Raw genomic sequence first — 11,613 nt, 5'->3', positions numbered from 1 at the left:
TTTATTATTTTGAACATGCTGTCTTTTACTATTGAAGCAGAATAGGCAGCGGCGGGATTTTATGAATTGCCGCTGAAATTTGCGCAGCTGTTACGCAACGTGTGCATATGGCCTTAATGGATTTTGTCATTCAAATTTATTTAAAATTTACTTGCAGGAGCAACGAAGGAGGAAACGAGCCAGAAGAATGTGGGTGCACCCGCTTCTAGCTGAGCGACAGGAGAAGGGGCATTTTTATGTCCTTTACCAAGATTTGAGGAGGTAAGTTAAAAATATCTGTAATCCCTCTCTTAAAAAAATATAAGCAGTAACTAACCATTGTTTTATGTTATATTTTCAGATTTCCTGACAAATTCATCTTGTTCTGCCGGCTGTCCATCCCAGCATTCGAACGATTGTTAGAAATATTATCATCCCATCTTTGCGCATACGATTATGAGGAAGGCCATCACTGAAAGATGGAAGAAGATTGACTGTCACAAACTAAGGACCCCTCGAGTAATATGTAAATGTAAAAAATATTTTTTAGAAAAAGTATAACAAAAAAGTAATTTTTTGTGATTCAATAAAAAAAGTTGGATTGTTAATTGGTGTGTTTGTTTTTTTTAATAACGACGTTTGTTTCAATGACCAAATTTTCATTCTTCCTCTCCTGGCCACTGTCCAGTGCCTTGATACCCATCATACATAGTGTATACTCCTTCCAATGGGCCCGTGCACTTTTAGCATCAGACATGCTGTCCATCACATATTATTATTATTTATTTATATAGCACCATTTATTCCATGGTGCTGTACATGAGAAGGGGTTACATACAAATTACAGGTATCACTTACAGTAAACAAACTAACAATTACAAACTGATACAGAGGGGAGAGGACTCTGCCCTTTCGGCCTTACATGCTACAGGATGGTGGGGAAGGAGACAGTAGGTTGGTGGGTTGCAGCAGTTGCGGTGTTGGTTGAGGTGATATCTCCAGTAGTGGTGAGGAGGTAGCGGGGTCATTGCAGGCTGTAGTCTTTCTTGAAGAGTTGGCTTTTTAGGTTCCGTCTGAAGGATCCGAATGTGGTTGATAGTCGGACATGTTGGGGCAAAGAATTCCAGAGGATGGTGGCTATTCGGGAGAAGTCTTGGAGGCGGTTGGGTGAGGAGCGAATAAGTGTGGAGGAGAGCAGCAGGTCTTGGGATGACCGTAGATTACGTGAGGGAAAATATCGGGAGATTAGTTCAAAGACATATGGAGGAGACAGGTTATAGATGGCCTTGTAGGTCAGTATTAGTAATTTGAACTGGATACGCTGAGGGAATGGAGCACTCAGCTATAGTGTGAGCTTTTTGACACTATTCCAAAAAACCCTCCAAACTTTTCCCATGTCTCAGCTGCCCATGAGTGGATTGTCTCTCCAGCAGGATACGCCCTGATGCTGGAATGCTATATCTAATACCAATGGTGAGACCAAACCATTTTTTATTGAGCACTGGTTCACATGAGCACTTTTTTGTAATGTTTTTGCGTGCTATGTCCTTTTAATGGTTCATTAAAGGTTGTTTTAATTGACTTTATGTGGGATACTCTCTAGGCTGTGTGCAAAACGCTGAGGGAATGGAAGTCAGTGAAGAGATTTGCAGAGGGGAGTAGCAGAGGAGTAGCGAGGAGAGAGATGAATTAGTCGGGCAGCAGAGTTAAGGATGGACTGGAGAGGTGCGAAGGTGTTAGCAGGGAAACCACAGAAAAGGATGTTGCAGTAGTCGAGGCGGGAGATGATGAGGGTGTGCACAAGCATTTTAGTAGATTGAAGGTGGAGGAAAGGACGGATTCTGGAAATATTTTTGAGCTGGAGGCGACAGGAGGTAGAAAGAGCTTGGATGTGCGATTTGAAGGACAGGGCAGAATCAAGGGTTACTCCGAGGCAGCGGACTTCCGGGACTGGGGTAAGTGTGACGTCATTAATTGTGATGGATAGGTCAGGTAAGGAAGAACTGTGAGATGGAGGAAAGATGATGAGTTCAGATTTGTCCACATTGAGCTTGAGGAAGCGAGAGGAGAATAAGGAGGATATGGCTGATAGACACTCTGGGATTCTGGACAGCAGAGAGGTGACTTCTGGGCCAGAGAGGTAGATCTGAGTGTCATCAGCATAAAGGTGGTAGTGGATTCCATGGGACTTTATGAGTTGACCAAGGCCAAGGATATAAATTGAGAAGAGTAGGGGTCCTAGAACAGAACCTTGGGGGACTCCAACAGAGAGAGGGTGGGAGGAGGAGGTAGTGTGGGAGACACTGAACGTGCGGTTTTAAAGGTATGAGGAGATCCAGGATAGGATGAGGTCTTTGATGCCAAAGGAGGAGAGGATCTGTAGTAGAAGGCTGTGGTCAACAGTGTAGAATGCAGAGGACGGGTCTAGAAGGAAGAGTATAGAGTATTGTAGGTTTGCTTTGGCTGTAAGTAGGTCGTTAGTAATTTTAGTCAGGGCTGTTTCAGTGGCGTGATGGGGGCGGAAACCAGATTGTAGATTGTCAAAGAGCAAGTTAGATGAGAGGTGGGAGGAAAGGTCAGCGTGGACGTGCTGCTCAAGGAGTTTGGAAGCGAATGAGAGCAGTGATATTGGGCGATATCTAGACAAAGCCATTGGGTCGAGGGTTGGCTTTTTAAGGATAGACGTGATTGTGGCATGTTTAAAAGCAGAAGGGAAGGTACCGGACGTTAGCGATAGGTTGAAGAGGTGGGTTAGGGATGGGATAAGTGTGGTGGTGAGGTTGGGGAGGAGGTGGGATGTGGTCAAGTGCACAGGTTGTAAGGTGCGATTTGGAGAAGAGGCGATTAAGCTCCTCTTCAGTGCTGTTGGAGAGGGAGGTTATGGGGTTTGGGCATTGGTCTGGTATACAAAAGGGTAGTGTTGGTTGAACAATGAAGACTTGCCTTGTTTGGTCAATCTTATTTTTTATATTCCCTGGCCCATATACCATAGAATCATAGAATCATAGAATCGTAGACTTGGAAAGGACCTCCTGGGCCATCTGGTCCAACCCCCTGCTCAAAGCAGGATTTGCTAAATCATCCCAGTCAGATGTCTGTCCAGCCTCTGTTTGAAGACTTCCATTGAAGGAGAACTCACCACTTCTCGTGGCGGCCTGTTCCACTCATTGATCACTCTAACTGTCAAAAAGTTTTTTCTAATATCTAATCTGTGTCTCCTCCCATTCAGTTTCATCCCATTGCTACCATCACACATATCAAGGGATTTTCTATCACACTTCTGTTAAATGTATACCAAAAGAAAAGAAACCAAATTTGAAAAAAATTAATTTTTTATTTCAAAAATACATCAAACTTCAACGTCATTTTGGTCATATACAAACATAAATAATGCCATATATATTATTTCTTTAACAACCACAATAGCAACATTTTTGGTCAACAATAACATTGTTCTTTTATCAGTATGTTGAAGCAGCCAAAGTTTTGTAAAGGTACATCATGTCTGGTTAATGGCCAAAACTATAAGTTGAACAAGGAATACTTAGGGCAGATACTGATACTCTGGGGTATAGGGGTAGGTTGCTTGGGAGATGCCAGAGTCAGACTGGGGATAGTAATGTTGTTGTGGCATTGGTGATCTATACTCCAATGGTCGCTGCTGTTGTGTGGGTGGTTTAGGGCGGAATAGGCCAAAAAGGCCCATTAGGATACTGTTATATGGAACAATGGGAGCAGGGTCCTGTAAAGCAGTTAGTGACATCTGCACCATGCTCATTAAGATCGACTGCCTCTCCGGTGTCAGTGAGTGAGTCTTGCTGGCTATAGCCATTCCAAAAAAATCAAATTCGTCCTCAGTGGTTGATTTTCGTACTATATCAAGCGTTTTGTTTGTAGCTTTCAAGGTGGTGTCCTGGTGTTTCTTTTTAGGTTCTTTTAGGGTTTCTTTTCTGCTCCATCTTCTGAATCTTCCACTTGAACAATAATGTTCCCTTGAGTGCAGTGGAGAGAAAAAACAAAAAACATTATTATGTTAATTTTGAAACGCTTTATATGAGCAACATTTCTGACAACTCCAAAAGACATCTACGAACAAAGCGGTGCCCTCTTTTTGTTATAGCATGTTGATAACGCATGTTGGCGTTGTACACATGCGGATTCAACGCATGCTATCAATACATTGTGCTACTTATCTTGGTGACACAGAGCGCCAACGCAAGATAAATACACATGCTGTATTGTCAAAAGCTGCGCCGCATGTCTGTATTCGTGGTTGTTTCACATGCGTTTTAGTCAGCATAGTGAGGATTTTTTTTTCAACTTACCTCCGCAATGTCCGGCTGGATACCAGAAATTGTAGCTCCGCATAGTAGGGGAAGGTTTGTCTGCTTGGTGATGTCCCACTTTTGTTGCAGCTTGACAGGAATTTATTAAAGCGGTCATGAACCGACTGCCATCGTTGTTTTACATCCTTTTCTAAAAAATAAAAGTAAACACACAATATTAACAATCTTTTTTGCTTTCTTAACAAGTTAGCTAAAAATTGGTACATAAACGGCTAATTGCCAATTTGCGACTGGGTTGCATTTGGCAATGCATGCCAGTCAGGGTAAAGTTTGCACAAAATTTTTAACCAATATCTATCCCTGTGGGCACAGTCTTTGTAAAAATGGTCTGTGGGGTCACAAAGTGCTGGGTAATCACGTACCTACAAATAAACAAATAATGTAATTAGCTAGTATATCCTTTACCAAAATAATAAAAAGCCAAAAAGCAAAATTTAATATATAACCCCTACACATGGCCTAACTATAAGTCCATCCCTAAACCTTATCCCATCCCTAACCCTAATCCCATCTGTAACCCTAATCCCTTCTCAAACCCTAACCCTACTACCATCTCTAACCATAACTGTAATCCTAATCCCATCTCTAACCCTAACCCTAATCCCATCTCTAACCTAACCCTAATCCCATCTCTAAGCCAACCCTAACCCTAATCCCATCTCTAACCCTAATCCCATCTCTAACCTAACCCTAATCCCATCTCTAACCCTAACCCTATCTCTAAACTTAACCCTAATCCCATCTCTAACCCTAACCCTAATCCCATCTATAACCCAACCTTAACCTTAATCCCATCTCTAACCCTAACCTTAATCCCATCTCTAACTCAACCCTAACCCTAATCCCATCTCTAAGCCTAACCCTAATCCCATCTCGAACCCTAACCCTAATCCCCACACATGATTTTATTTTTTACATAATGTGGTAAAATAACGTGCTTTTTTATGTAGATGTCAAAAAAAAATTTTTCTTTGAAAAATAAAATTTTACACAAAAAATTTATGTGGTGTCCCCCTATTTTTTATGACTAGAAAGGCTAGCCAGACAGCTGTGGCTTGATATTTGTAGCCTGAGAAGGGGTTAATACCCATGGCCACTTTTCAGGCTATGAATCTCACACCGCAGCTGTCTGCGTATCCTTTCTGGCCATAAAATTCGGGGGACCCCCCCGAAATTTTTTATGTGGGGTCATTTATATTTTTGGGCAAGAAAGGCTAAGCAGACAACAGCGGGCTGGTAATTGTAGCCTGGGAACGGGTTAATACCCATGGCCCCTCCATAGGCTATGAATATTAGCTCACAGCTGTTTGCGTATCGTTTCTGGCCCTAAAATTTGGGGGACCCCCCAAAAAATTTACGTGGGGTCCCCCTATATTTTAGGGCCAGAAAGGCTACGCAGACAGCTGCGGGCTGATATTCATAGCCTAGGAAGGGGTCATGGATATTGCCCACCCCGGCTACAAATATCACCCCGCAGCCACCCCAGAAATGGTGCATCTATAAGATGCGCCAATTCCGGCACTTAGCCCCTCTCTTCCCACTCCCGTGTAGCGGTGGGAGATAGGGTAATCAAGGGGTTAATGTCACCTTTGCTTGTAAGGTGACATTAACCCTGGTTAATAATGGAGAGGCGTCAATAAGACGCCGATCCATTATTAATCCAATTGAAAAGTTTTAAAAAAATACACAGACACATTAAAAAATTTTTTTAATGAAATAAAAAACAGTGTTTTTGACCATTTTTTATTGGACAGGTAATCCACAGCGAAGCCCTCGTTCTCGTAGAAAAAAATGAAAAAACAAACCAAATTTATTCTCCCTGGCCCGACGCAGTCCATAATCGACTGTCCCACGATGATCTGCCATGGAGAATGGTCACATCAGGAGATGTGACCGTTCTTCATGGCTGCAGAAACACACTGACAGGAGCTAAGCTCCTGCAGTGTGTCACTGCGCATGCGCCAGAGTTTACCAGAGTTCATTGACTCCTGTACTCTCCTTGAAGGCACTGCTGCGTTGGAAAGTTCACAAGCAGCTGTAGTGCCATAAAGCGAGATCCCGGAGCGCCAGAACACCGGGAAACTCGGCAATACACTACAGGAGCATCGCTCCTGCTAGTGTATCGCCCGAGGACACAAGAGATCGTCGCGGGACAATCCTTTTTTGGATTACTGCAGACAGGGAATTTTTTTTTTTAATCACCGAGGGGAGCGAGGGCTTCGGAGAACAAGATGGCCTGGCCTGTATGGTGAGTATATAGTATATGTTTTATGTTGTATGTCATGTCTGTTACATGTATGTTGTATGTAATGTATGTCATGCATGTTACATGTATGTTGTGTTTTGTTACATGTTTATCACTATACAATTGTGCTCAGTCGCCACAGAGACTATTCTCCCATCCGATAGCCGGATGGGAGCAGCAGTCCCATGCGGGTGATTGAGCACAATTGTCGCACTACCGTCGCATGGAGACGCACACAGACTGACGCACACAGACTGACGCACACAGACTGACGCACACAGACACACAGACAGACACATACATACATACAGACAGACATACATACCAAGTCAATCAAACGTCCGACGTCCATCTCCATGCGATGGTAGCCCTCCATCATCCTGCAAATATGGTGACTGGACACTACACTCCGCCTACACACTACACTTCCTCCTGCCTGACATCACTTCCCTCCATTCTGCAGCGGTTTTTACACCCCAATCCGCAGATATTTTTCAAACTGCGGTTTTTCGGCAGACTTTTCAAACTTAATAGAAGTCAATGGGTGCAGAACCGCTGCAGAACCGCAAAAAGAATTGACATGCTGCGGAAAATAAACTGCAGCATTTCCGCGCGTTTTTTTCCGCAGCATGTGCACAGCGGTTTTCATTTCCCATTGACTAAAATGGTACACAGCAGCGGTTCCGCAGGGCCAAAACCGCGGCCAGAACCGCAGCAGAATCTGCAGCATTTGCACACACCCTTACACAGAGCGACAGAGCAGAATTATCTCTTCATGTTACTGAAAGAGAAGAAATTCAAAGTGCACCTGAAGAAACAGGAATGGAAATGTGACCCAGAGAAGCAGGAGGATCGGGAGGCAGTCAGCTGCATCCATAATGCTCAGGAATCAGTACCAGGCTCTCACGCAGGAGAACAATGAAGAAATACATAAAGATACGACTAGCCCAAAAAGAACAACCTTGTACATCCTCAGACTCCTCCTGGGTGGAGAAAGAAAAATGTGGTAAAGAAGAAACAGAGAGTTGCGGTCATGGTGCAAAAATTAAAGATGTGTCTGACAGGATATCAGGACTCTTCAGACCTACAGATGACTACCTGCTAATACATGTGGGGATAAATGACACTGCAAAAAAGGACCTGGGAACCATCTGCAGAGACTTTGAAAATTTAGGTAAGAAAGTGAAAGAACTGGGAGCGCAGGTGGTCTTCTCTACCATCCTCCCAGTGGATGGCCAAGGAACAAGGAGGTGGAATAAGATACTGCAGGTGAACAACTGGCTATGTTGATGGTGCCATCAGCAAGGATTTGGATTTCTGGATCATGGAGTGAATTACCTATATGATGGACTACTTGCTAGAGATAGGGTGCACCTTGCGAAGACTGGAAAACATGTATTTGGAATTCGCCTTGCTACACTCATCAGGAGAGCTGAACAATGTGGGAAGGGAAGGAAAAAGCCAGAGAAAGCCATACAACTGACAAATACTATTGAAAATCTCTGCTATTAGAAGTGGAAAGGAAGAACAAAGACAAAAAAAATCTAAATAATAAACATTTTGGAGGAAGAGAAACCAATCACAAACTAAAATGTTTCTATACTAATGCACAAAGCATGGGCAACAAACAAGGAGAATTGGAACTACTAACGCAGGAAAAGAAATATGATGTCATTGGAATCACTGAAACTTGGTGGGACGATACACATGATTGTAATACAAGGCTAGAAGGATACAAATTATTTGAAAGAAACAGACTTGATAAACGAGGAGGGGGTGTCGCATTGTATGATAGAAAAGCGTATATCTGCATAGAGATTGAAGCTTCAGAAACTGGGAGTTCTGTGGAAACTGTTTGGGTAAGAATACAAGGAGAGAACAACGGAAAGGACACCATTGTAGGCATTTACTACAGGCCGCCTGTGCAAGCTGAAGATATGGATGAACTCTTTATGTATCAAATGGGCCCAGTTCGCCAAAAAATATGACATAGAGGTCATGGGAGATTTCAACTATCCAGACATTTGTTGGGAATCTCTCTCAGGCTAAAACTAACAGGTTAACGTAATTCTTATCCTCTCTTGCTGACAACTTTATCTTCCAAAAGGTAGGGGAGAAAACAAGGGGAACTGCTACCTTGTATCTAATCCTTATAAACAGGGAGGAAATGATTGAGGAGGTAAAAGTGGCTGGGACTCTAGGAGGTAGCGATCATGCTATTTTAGAATTTTGGATAACTAGAGGAGGAAGACCTGTGAAGACTCAGACGTCAAGGTTAGATTTCAGAAAGGCAGATTCTAAGGGACTCAGAAAGAGAATCAGAGGGATCCAATGGCTGGATATCCTTAAGGACAAAAATGTCCAGGAAGGATGGGAAATCTTGAAAAATTAGATTCTCAAAGCACAATCAATAACAATTCCGAAAAGAGGGAAGAATAAGAAGCATTTACAGAAACCAGGATGGATGAACACAGAACTTAAACACATGCTAAAAAGGAAGAAATAAATGTTTATCAAATGGAAAGAGGGAGGCATATCTAAAGAAGAATATAATGCTGTCTGCAGAACCTGCAGGTAATGCATCAGATTACTAAAGCTGACAATGAATTAAGGCTTGCAATAAAAAAGGATTTTGGGGATATGTCAAAAGTAAAAGAAAAGTCAAAGATGCTAGAGGAATTTTACAGGAAGAAAATGATGAAATGGTAAGAAAGGATGTTGAGAAGGCCGAACTTTTAAATTCCTATTTTGCATCTGTTTTCTCTCAGAAAAGAAAAGTAACATCAACTGATCTTCACTGTCCTATTAAAGGAATAGAAAAATCCAGGCTATCTATAAACAGAAAGATAGTGAGGAAACACTTAGCTAACATAAATGAATTCAAGTCTCCAGGTCCAGATGAATTACACCCCAGAGTATTGAAGGAGATAGCAGAAGAAATTTTTGAACCACTCTCCATAATCTTTGAAAATTCTTGGAGAACAGAAGTCCCAGAAGACTGGAGAAGAGCAAATATTATTCCTATCTTCAAAAAGGGGAAGAAGGTGGACCCAGGGCACTATAGGCCGGTGAGTCTGACTTCTATACCAGCAAAGATCTTTGAACAAATTATAAAACAACTTGTATGTAAGTGCCAGGATAAGAATGAAGTGATTAACCAGAATCAGCATGGGTTTGTAAATAATACGTCATGTCAGACTAACTTAAATTCCTTCTATGACAGAATAACTGACTGGGTGGATCAGGGAAATTGTGACGGTTTCTGGAGTGGACCCTCTGGGTCGTGGCACCCACTCACCTAGGGTGAGCTGACCTAGTGGTTTCCCCCCCCTATACAGGGAGTGTCAGGGGCAAGCCCAAAGGGATGAGCCACCACTGTTACTGTACTGCAGCACAGGACTAGGGTAGGAGGGCGAAAACTTACCCTGCACTGCAACTAGGCTGATACCCTACAATGGTGTGGGCAACCCATTCCTTGTGAATAGACCCACCGACAATCCTAGGTTAATCTCAAGCGAAGACCTATAGATAGGGGGAAGGGGGTCCCTGAAAGATCTAAGGATTGGGTACAAAAAGGGATCACCTCCTAATAGAAAACAAAGAGAAGGCTGCAGAAACAAAGTGAAAACCGAAACTAAGACTAGCAGAACCAGAGATCCCAGCACTGCACTAATTATACACACAGATTCTAACTTTAACGAGGATCCCCCAGATCCTCTAGGCCGAGCCTTATTGTCAGAGACACCACACTGCACTTGCTCATAGAGCCAGTGCACGTGTCCTGAGTACAGAAGCAGTGCTAAGAGTTACCTGGGGAGCAGGGCAGCAGAGGTGACCAGGCGTGCTTCAGGCTAATAGTGTCAGGATCCAGTCAGTGCTGGAAAGTAAAGATGCATAGGACCTGCGGACACTGAAACTGAATAGTCTGCACGGGACCTATGGTCATGTGACTGCAAGGGGGCGGGGCTTAGCGTCCTGTATTCAGATAGGACAGGACACCATACAAACAACTCAGAGTCAAGCAAAACAGAGGTCACAGCAGTACGGGCAAACGAGGTACAGAGGGACAAACGGACGGGTAGTCAGACAGAGCCAAAGGTCATACACAAGAGGGCGACATGGTACCAAGGGGACAAGCAGAGAGGAGTCGGGTCACAAGCAGAGAGTCATACACGAGAGGTAGCGCAGTACAAGAGGGTCAGGCAGAACTCGTAACAGGGACAGAACCAGATCACAACCGAACAAGCAAGATATCAGGCACAAGGCACACGTATACAAGAGGTCACTTAACTCAGCCGAGGGCAGGAGTATAACTGACACCGGACCCAGGTCAAGTGAGCACTAAATAGCCTCCTGCTGCCAGAGAGAGGCAGCACAATTAACCCATAGTCTAACCAGGACGGGTCAAAGCGAAATCCCGTCCTGGATCATGACACTTATTTTGAAATCTCCTGTGAAAAACCTTAATTAATCTTGAGGCTGAGACGTGCACAGCTTTCACCCAGGAATTGTCCTCGGGACCGAAACCCTTCCAGGACACGAGATACTGTGAGCCTCCTCTGTGTCACCTGGCATCAAGAATGCATGAAATCTCAAAGTCCTCATCAATTGGAGGAGCAGATGGCATAGCCACCTTATCAGGCGTGTCAACTTTTTTCAGCAAAGATACATGGAAAACTGAATTAATTTTCCAGGACAAAGGAATGTCCAATGTCAAACTTAGGCCCCAACTTTTTAGAAGGGATCTTTAAACACAGATTCTTAGAGGACAACCAAACCATGCCCCCAACAACAAACCTTGCCTCCCTTCTTTTCTTGTCAAAATATTTCTTAGACCTCCTATTAACCAGATTCAGATTACGGCGTACACTGGTCCAAACCCTCTCCAAATTTACAGAAAAACTCTCCTCCTCAGGCACCGCTGTCCAAATCCTAGAAAAAGGACCGAAAGATGGATGCTTCCCAGTACCACAAAAAAAAGGAGAACACCCAGCCGAAGAAGACGTATGATTATTGAGAGCAAACTCAGCTAATGGTAGATAT

The 11,613-nt window shown here is 43.4% G+C and overlaps 1 long non-coding RNA gene across 1 annotated transcript in view; it reads right to left on the bottom strand.

Annotated features, from left to right (window-relative positions):
- Positions 1-3,293: 3,293 nt before the first annotated feature.
- Positions 3,294-11,613, bottom strand: part of LOC141073510 (uncharacterized) — a 55,933-nt gene continuing 47,613 nt past the window's right edge. The window contains exons 2-3 of the long non-coding RNA XR_012226976.1: positions 4,305-4,455; positions 3,294-3,971 (exon numbers count right to left, since the gene is read on the bottom strand). This is a non-coding gene — a long non-coding RNA (uncharacterized lncRNA). The remainder of the gene's footprint in view (positions 3,972-4,304; positions 4,456-11,613) is intronic.

This window comes from Dendrobates tinctorius, unplaced genomic scaffold (assembly GCF_039654945.1).
Source record: "Dendrobates tinctorius isolate UK_male_01 unplaced genomic scaffold, ASM3965494v1 ptg000304l, whole genome shotgun sequence".
NCBI classification, from domain to species: domain Eukaryota; kingdom Metazoa; phylum Chordata; class Amphibia; order Anura; family Dendrobatidae; genus Dendrobates; species Dendrobates tinctorius.
This window is presented reverse-complemented; position numbering and strand designations above follow the sequence as displayed.